The sequence below is a fragment of the Primulina tabacum genome, chromosome 13 (genome assembly GCF_025594145.1).
Source record: "Primulina tabacum isolate GXHZ01 chromosome 13, ASM2559414v2, whole genome shotgun sequence".
Lineage (NCBI taxonomy): Eukaryota > Viridiplantae > Streptophyta > Magnoliopsida > Lamiales > Gesneriaceae > Primulina > Primulina tabacum.
Window position 1 is genome coordinate 5,412,105 of NC_134562.1, and position 9,368 is coordinate 5,421,472.

A 9,368-nucleotide genomic window follows, 5' to 3' on the forward strand; every position below is an offset into this window, starting at 1 on the left:
ATAGTATTCTTTGTCTCCTACAAGTTCAATTCCATGTCCCTTCTTTCAATGCTTTGTTTCACAACTTTAATCACCGAATTTGACTCTGCTCAAAACGGCAAACATGTGGGGACTTGTCTGTAGATAAATTTGGCCACTTGGTTAACCTCATTTGGTTAAATATTAAAATAGTTATGATTTTTTTACTATATGCTGGTCATAGTAAAAGTAAATTTGTCCTCCTTTTGATATTTGCACAATTTGATCAACTTAATGAACTTTTTAGGCAATCATGTCTTCTGCAAAGTTGTAGATAATTTCTCAAGGATTCCAAACATGTTTGAGTCACCTCCATTTGAATTTTCTAGCTTGAGTTATCATTATTTTACCAACACGTAAAAAACCTGAAAATAAAACATATTTAGTAAGACAATTAAATATAAACAAACAATACTAAAATAACATAATTTTATAATTTTAATGAAACTTAAATTTTAAAATACAGGTTTTAACATATAATAAATTATTAATTTTAAGTTTCATCACACCCCCACACTATCTTATTACTAGTCCCTTAGTAATAAACTTTATCGGAAAATCACAACCTAGATTCTTTATTCCTTTTATATATTCAAATACAAACATATTTATTAAAAACATAATCATATACCGATATATATATATATATATATATATATATATATTTGCGTTTAATATAATAATATATAATTAAATGTGTTTTTATTATTATTCTTATTTTCACATAATATATAAAGTAACAATATATATATAATTTTTTTTTAATTTCTAAATTTTTTATATTAATATAGTCAAAAAGATAATTCACACCACCCACCATAACATGTATAATATCAAGAATATTATTGTAAAAGCCTCAACTCCATATATTCTTTCAGGTCAAAATGTTTAAGGAATAGCTAGTTTTCACTCATGGAGTTGGAATGAATATTAACTCTCATTGAAAAATGCTAAGTATTAAAGCAGACAATTAATTAAACTAATATTGAAAACAAAATAGGAAAATTTACAAAGAATAAAATCCCCTTTTTTTTCTTTTTTTATTGTTTTTTTTTAAATAACGTAATTGCAAAATTTTACAATAACATAAAATTTTTTATCCAAAAATTCTACCATAAATATATATATATATATATATGTTTATATATAAAAATTTATATAACGGATACATCCGACTACCTTTGAAACTTATCTAGCACAAACAAATCTTTTTGTATGTTTTTTTTTTAACACAATATTGATGTTTTTAGAACACATTGATAGTACATCAATCAAATCTAAAAAAATTACAATGAATAAAGTATTTTCCAGTCCGTTATATATTTACTTCTTTTTTTTTCTTTTTTCAATAAATCTTATTTTTTAGGGGAGTTATATTCTTGTAATTAACCATTTTTTAATAATCAATAAAAGTTTATTAATTGTTTTCTCATTTCTCACCACTCACTCACAAAAGATGTGTGAGTATATATTATACTTTTACAAAAGAATTCTTTCAATTATACATGTTAACAACCATACAAACCATATCTTTTAACTATATTTTCATAAAAAATTTAGAAATTATTTTATTTGAAAACACATACAATTATATATATGAACACATCTATTATATATTTTATATTAATTGATCAAAATATATATATAAATTGGTACATATGAAAAATTAATTTTTCTTTTAGTCTGTATTTTGAATATAATGAATATTAAAATCTAGTGTATTGTGATTTTCCAATAATTATTAACTAATGCGTCTCAGGTGCATTTTACTGACACCTTACTCGACATTGAACTAAAAATTATTATTATTATTACTATATATAAGTCTATATTTTAATTTTTATATAAAAAAAACTAAGAGGAGAAGAAGAAGAAATTATTCATAACTTAAAGAAAAACATTAAAACATACCGTTGAATCACAAGTTTAGCATCACATGAATTTTCTTTTCTTACTTTTGGATGTTGGCCAATTAAGTTGAGATAAGGATGGATCTGGTTCATGACTAAATCCTTGCAGTAAATCAATAAGTTCACCTTCACTTGTAGCAGAAACTAACATCCTTCGCGAAGCTAATGAAATAAATCCATGTTCCACAACATCATCAAGAAACGATAACAGTTTATCATAATAATTGTTAACATTTAACAAACCAATTGGCTTATTGTGGATATTTAATTGTGCCCAACAAACAGTATGAAATATTTCTTCCAAAGTACCGAAACCTCCTGGCAAAGTAATGAAAGCATCTGAATGTTCAATCATTTGAGTAATTCGTTCATACATGTTGTCCACTTTCATTTCTTCTCCTATTGTTGGTCCTGTAAGATTAGCTAAGGTAATCGGAATAATGCCTAAAATTTCACTTTCACCTGCATGCGCAGCTTTTGCAACTTTTCCCATGAGGCCAACTTCACCACCACCATATACCAAATGAATCTTTTTTTTAGCAAGTGTTATTCCAAGATTTTCTGCTACTTCTTCATAAATTGAATCATTTCCTGCACTAGATCCATAAAATACACAAATATTTTTTATTTTACTTACCGTGGACGTTGACATGTTGAGAAATATGTTTTTTGTAATTGTTAGATCACAGCATATGAATTTATAAGCGTAACATACCAAAAGTCAATATTTGAACAGGAAATTATTATTATTAAAAGAAAATAAAAATGACAAAATTAAAACAAATATATACAGCGTAGTTGTGATTATGGCTCACATCTTCCTCTGATTTTACGTTCAGTAACGGCTTCAACGCCTTCTATGAGTCGAGGACATGCTTCCCATCAATTTTCTTATAAATTGGCAAACATGGTCTTTTAACGTCAGATTCCCAAGATGAAATTGTGTATATATATTTACTTATCTAAATAGATATGTGTTACCACAGTAGGATCTTTGTAAGGCTGATTCCACCGTCCATATTGATATTCCTCCTGTTGAAATTGCCACCATAGTTTAAGAAGTTCATTTTGCACGTACCAACTAGAATGCGTATCAAGAACCTCTAGAAAATTATCCAAATGCTCTTTACTCAGACCATTCTTAATGAATAAAATTTTATCTTCTATATTCATTGATGTCATTCCAACATTTCTTCATTTTCCCTTACAAGTCCACCTTGCACATTTATGACATCCACCTATACATTTAGCTCTTCGCTTTTTGGCATATGTGCTTTTACCAAATCCTGGCATATGTCTTATGATTAATTCACTTGCTTCCCCAACCAATCGGACTTTTGCTTCAATTATCAAACGGACATCATTCGGTATGCCATATGACATCATCAACCTTAGCCACTCACATCTAGCTTCATAAATTTTTTTCAACGCATTATCAGGTAAACAAGCAAAATATTTACGAAGATTCATAATACACGCATCCATATTATTATTATTATATATATTTCAATTATTTTGGGAAAACTGAAGAAACCGACTTAAACAGTCACGGAGTACCGTTATCCGCCACTTAACCGGAAAATGAACTAGAATCTGCAAAACAAAATGAAAATATCAAACAACTATTGTGGATCATATAAAGGCATAAACTTATTATTAAGAATTTCATTTTCTATAAAAGGCTTAAGTCTTTGCCCATTAACTTTAAACACGTCATTATTTTTAGGATTTTCAATATCAACAGCACCATGAGGATAAACAAATTTGACTATAAATGGTCCTGTCTACCTCGATCTTAGTTTGCCTGAAAATAAATGCAAACGAGAATTATAAAGTAAAATTTTTTGTCCAATTTCAAATGACTTTCTCATAATATTTTTAGCATGAAAGGCTTTAGTTTTATCTTTATATATCTTTGAATTTTCATATGCATCATTTCTTAATTCTTCAAGTTCATTTATTTGCAATTTTCTTAATTTAGATGCATCATCTAAATTAATATTAAATGCTTTAATTGCCCAATAAGCTTTATGTTCAAGTTCAACCGGTAAATGACAATGCTTACCAAAAACTAACCTATATGGTGACATCCCTAATGATGTTTTAAATGCAGTTCTATATGCCCATAATGCATCAGTTAATTTTAAAGACCAATCTTTTCGATTTGGATTAACTGTTTTTTCTAAAATTTGTTTTATTTCTCTATTTGCAAGTTCAATGATATGGGGTAGAAACTTTATGTGTAATGCCCTATTTTCTTAACAAAGAAGAAAATAATTTATTTATAAAATGACTTCCCCCATCACTAATTATTGCTCTAGGTATTCCAAATCGGCTAAAAATATTTTCTTTTAAAAATTTTATAACAACTTTATGATCATTAGTTCTACATGCAATTGCTTCAATCCATTTTGAAACATAATCAACAGCGACTAAAATGTACGTATATCCAAAAGATAATGGAAATGGACCCATAAAATCTATCCCCCAACTATCAAATATTTCAATAATTATGATTGGATTTAAAGGCATCATGTTTCGTTTTGAAATTGATCCCATCTTCTGACAGTTTTCACAAGATTTGCAAAATAAATGCGTATCTTTGAATAAAGACGGCCAATAAAATCCACATTGTAAGATTTTTGTAGCTGTTTTATTGGATGAAAAATGACCTCCACATGCTTCAGAATGACAAAATTTAATAACATTACTTACTTCATTGTCGGGTATGCATCGTCGAAAAATTTGGTCAGGACAATACTTAAATAAGTAAGGATCATCCCAATAAAATTTTTTAACTTCTATCAAGAATTTATTCTTATCCTGTGAATTCCAATGAGAAGGCATTTTATTTGTCACAAAAAAATTTACAATGTTAGCAAATCAGGGCATAATAGTAGCATAAAACAACTGATTATCTGGAAAATTTTCATTTATTGGTATTTCATTATGAGATGATTCAGTCATTATTCTAGATAAATGATCGGCTACAAAATTTTCTTTTCCTTTTTTTATCTTTAATTATAATATCAAATTCTTGTAACAATAAAATCCACCGTATTAATCTTGGCTTAGCATCTTGTTTATTTGATAAATATTTTATGGCAGAATGATCGGTGTAAACAATAGTAGTAGAACCAATTAAATAAGATCGAAACTTATCTAATGCAAATACTATTGAAAGTAATTCTTTTTCAGTAGTTGAATAATTTATTTGGGCACTATTTAAGGTTTTACTAGCATAATATATTGCATAAGGTTTTCCTTCTTTTCTTTGTCCTAACACAGCTCCTATAGCATAATCACTTGCATCACACATTAATTCAAATGGTAAAGACCAATCTGGAGGTTGTAAAATAGGTGATGTAACTAAAAGATTAATAATTTTTTTAAAAGCATTTTCATATTTCCGAGTCCATTCAAATTGTGTATCTTTTGTTAAAAGATTTGAAATTGGTTTAGATATTATGCTGAAATTTTTTATAAACCTTCTATAAAATCCTGCATGACCCAAGAATGATCGAACTTCTTTGACCATTTTTGGTGATGTTAAATTAGCAATAACATCAACTTTGGCTTTATCAACTTCAATTTCTTTTTCAGATATCACATGTCCTAAAACAATCCCAAATTTAACTATATAATGACATTTTTCCCAATTTAAAACAAGATTTTTTATTCACATCTTTTTAATACTTCTTCTAGATTTTTAAGACAATTTTCAAATGAGTTTCCAAAAACAATTATATCATCGATAAAAACTTCTACATATTCTTCAATCATTTCACTGAAAATACTTAACATGCATCTTTGAAAAGTAGCCGGAACATTACATAAACCAAATGGAATTCTTTTAAATGCAAAAGTTCCGAAAGGACAAGTAAAAGTAGTTTTTTCTTGATCTTCTAATGATATAGGTATTTGATAATACCCCGAATACCCATCAAGAAAACAGTAATAAGAATTTCCTGCTACTTTTTCTAGAATTTGATCTAAAAATGGTAGTGGGAAATGATCTTTTCTAGTTACATCATTTAATTTTCTATAATCAATACACATACGCCAACTAAATGGAATCCTAGCTTGTAATAACTCTCCCTTTTCATTTTTTATAACAGTGATGCCGGACTTTTTAGGTACTACTTGTGTTGGACTTACCCATTTACTATCTGAAATTGAATAGATAATTCCAGCGTCTAATAGTTTTAATACTTCATTCTTAACAACTTTCTTCATATGTGGATTTAACCTTCTTTGTGGTTGTTGATATGTTTTAGCATTTTCTTCCAAGTGAATTTTATGTGTACAAATTAAAGGATTCATACCTTTTATATCTTTTAAAGTCCATCCAATTGCATTTTTATATTTTTTTAAGTAATTTAATCAAATCTTCTTCTTGATTTGCTAAAAGAGTGGAAGAAATTACAACATGAAATGTTTTATTTTCACCAAGAAATACATATTTCAATTCTAATGGTAAAACTTTTAATTCAAGTTTTGTATTATCATCTTTTTTAAAATTATTTTTAGACTCAAAACTTTCTATTGAAAAAACTTCAGATTGTTGATTTAAGTTTTCTTCTTGTATATTTTCTTCCACAATTGTTTCAATTTCATTAATACTTGGTTGTTTACATAAATTGAATACATTAAGTTCTAGAGTCATAATTCCAAAAGACAATTTCATTATTCCATTTCGACAATTAATTAAAGCATTTGAAGTTGCTAGAAATGGTCGTCCCAATATTACTGGAATTTCATTATGTACTTCTATTGGTTGTGTATCCAAAACAATAAAATCTACAGGATATATGAATTTATCAACTTGAACCAACACATCTTCTACAATACCTCTAGGTATTTTGATTGACCTATCCGCCAGTAAGAGAGTAACAGAAGTGGGTTTTAATTCTCCTAAATTAAGTTTTTCATAAACTGAATAAGGAAGTAAATTCACACTTGCTCCCAAATCCAACAAAGCTTTTTTAATTTTATTTTCTCCAATAATACATGAAATTGTTGGACAACCAGGATCTTTATATTTTAAACTAGAATTATTTTGAAGAATAGAACTTACTTGTTCAGCCAATAATGCTTTTTTCTTCACATGCAATTTTCTCTTTACAGTACATAAGTCTTTTAAAAATTTTGCATAAGAAGGTACTTGTTTAATAGCATCTAATAATGGAATATTTATCTTCACTTGTTTAAAAACTTCATAGATATCAGAATCACTTTTTTGTTTTTTATAATTTGTTAATGCATGAGGAAATGGTGGAGGTTTATTTGACTTATTTACTATTTCAGATGATTTATCATTCACCATATTATTCTTAAAATTTAAGGTATCATCATTCTCAAAAGTATCAGGATTATCATCATTACTCTTTGATTTTAAATGATCCTTGTTTTCATTACTATATGTATCATTAACTATTTTACCACTTCTAAGGGTAATAACAGATTTTATTTGATCAATTTTTTCATTTTTTAATTCTTGATTTAGATTTTTAGGATTAGGTTGAGGTTGAGATGGAAATTTTCTTTTTTCATGAATATTAAGTGCAGATGCAAATTTTGCAAGAGTTTCTTTCAAATCACTCATAGATTGACTGTTTTGAATATTGATAGACTATTGCTTTTGGATAAATGCATGAATTACATCTTCAAAGTTTTTTCTTGGAGGTGTAACATAAGGAATATAACCTTGATGATTTTGGTTATTTTGAAAATATTGTTGTGACGGTTTTGCATTATTTTCATTCCTCCAACTAAAATTAGGATGATTTTTCCATCCAGGATTATATGATGGTGGAAAAGAATCTAGTATTGGTTTTTTATAATTGTTAACATAATTTGCTTGTTCATGGAAACATTCTTTAAATGAAGGTAATGTTGGACAATATTTTGTAGCATGATCATGTGTATCACATATATGACAAACAATTTCTTGAATACTTTTTAATTGACCACTCTTTTTCATTTCTAATGACTCAATTTTTCTTGCTAAAGATGCAAGTTTAGCTTGAATATCTATATCATCTTTAAGATTATAGATACCACCCCCATTTGTTGAATTATTGTTTTTAGTTGTTGGTGGTTCTATTGTGCCTATATTATCCCAATTTTGAGCATTTTCTGCTAATGAATCCAAATATTCCAAAGCTTCATTTGGGTTTTTATCTTCAAAAGTTCCATTACACATGAATTCTATCATTTGCCTATCTTTAGGTATTAGACCTTCATAAAAGTGAGAAACTATTCTCCATGTTTCAAAACCATGATGTGGGCATGTATTAAGTAATTCTTTATATCTATCCCAACATTGATAAAACGTTTCTCCTTGTTTTTGAGAAAAAGTTGTAATTTGTCTTTTAAAAGAGTTTGTTCTATGGGAAGGGAAAAACTTTTTTGAGAAATTGTTGTTGCATTTCTTCCTATGATCTTATTGAACTTGATCTTAAATTTTGTAGCCATGTTTTAGCTTTATCTTTTAAAGAAAAAGGGAAAAGCTTTAATCGAACTATATCCATGCTACAATTTTGATCATTATAAATGTTACAAACTTCCTCAAATTCTCTTAGATGCAAATATGGATTTTCAGAATCTAAGCCATGAAAATTTGGTAAAAGTTGAATAATTTGAGGTTTGAAGTTGAAATTAGATGCATCAGAAGGAAAAACTAAACAAGATGGGGCACTAGTTCTAATAGGGTTCATATGGTGTCTAAGTGTTCTTAATTGATCATGTTCTTGATTATTATTATTATTATTATTATTATTATTATTATTATTATTATTATTATTATCATTATCTTGATTATTTGAATTATCATCCATGTTTAAATTATTTTCATATACTCGATTAAGACTACAACTTTTTTTTCGACTCCAAATACTCATACAAAAAAAAAACAACACAATACTTATAAATAAAACATAATTAACAAATATAAACTTAATTTATACCTCCCCAGGAACGGCGCCAAAAACTTGCTACTACTTAAATAATAATTCACCCAAGTGTAGGTTGTCTGCAAGTAATATATTTCGTAAGTACGAGATCGATCCTCAGAGAGGTTATTTTGAGTTTAAATTTATTAATTTATAGATTACCAAATGCAAGAATGAAGTTTACAAATTATAAATTTTGTCAAGGCTTGAGGATTTATTCTTGGTTTATGTAATATTGTTTAACTAAAAGTAAAACAAAAGAAACCACCATAAATAATGTTTCCAAGAAAATTAAACACACACATAATATAATATAGTTCCCACTATAGAAGATACCGAATTAACCGATATTTTATATATGGTACCAATGATTATAATTATAACTATATAAATAAATAATTGCATAAAATAAATGTTAAATTAAATCATTATATTTCATTTAGAACAACCGGCAGAGCCACGCTATTGCCTAAATGAAATATATTGA

General features: G+C 27.3%; 1 non-coding gene across 1 annotated transcript; it reads left to right on the forward strand.

The window, feature by feature from the left end:
* Positions 1–8,203: 8,203 nt before the first annotated feature.
* Positions 8,204–8,314, forward strand: LOC142523520 (small nucleolar RNA R71). The gene has a single exon (XR_012814709.1). It is a non-coding gene; the product is annotated as a small nucleolar RNA R71 (small nucleolar RNA).
* The last annotated feature ends 1,054 nt before the right edge of the window (positions 8,315–9,368 follow it).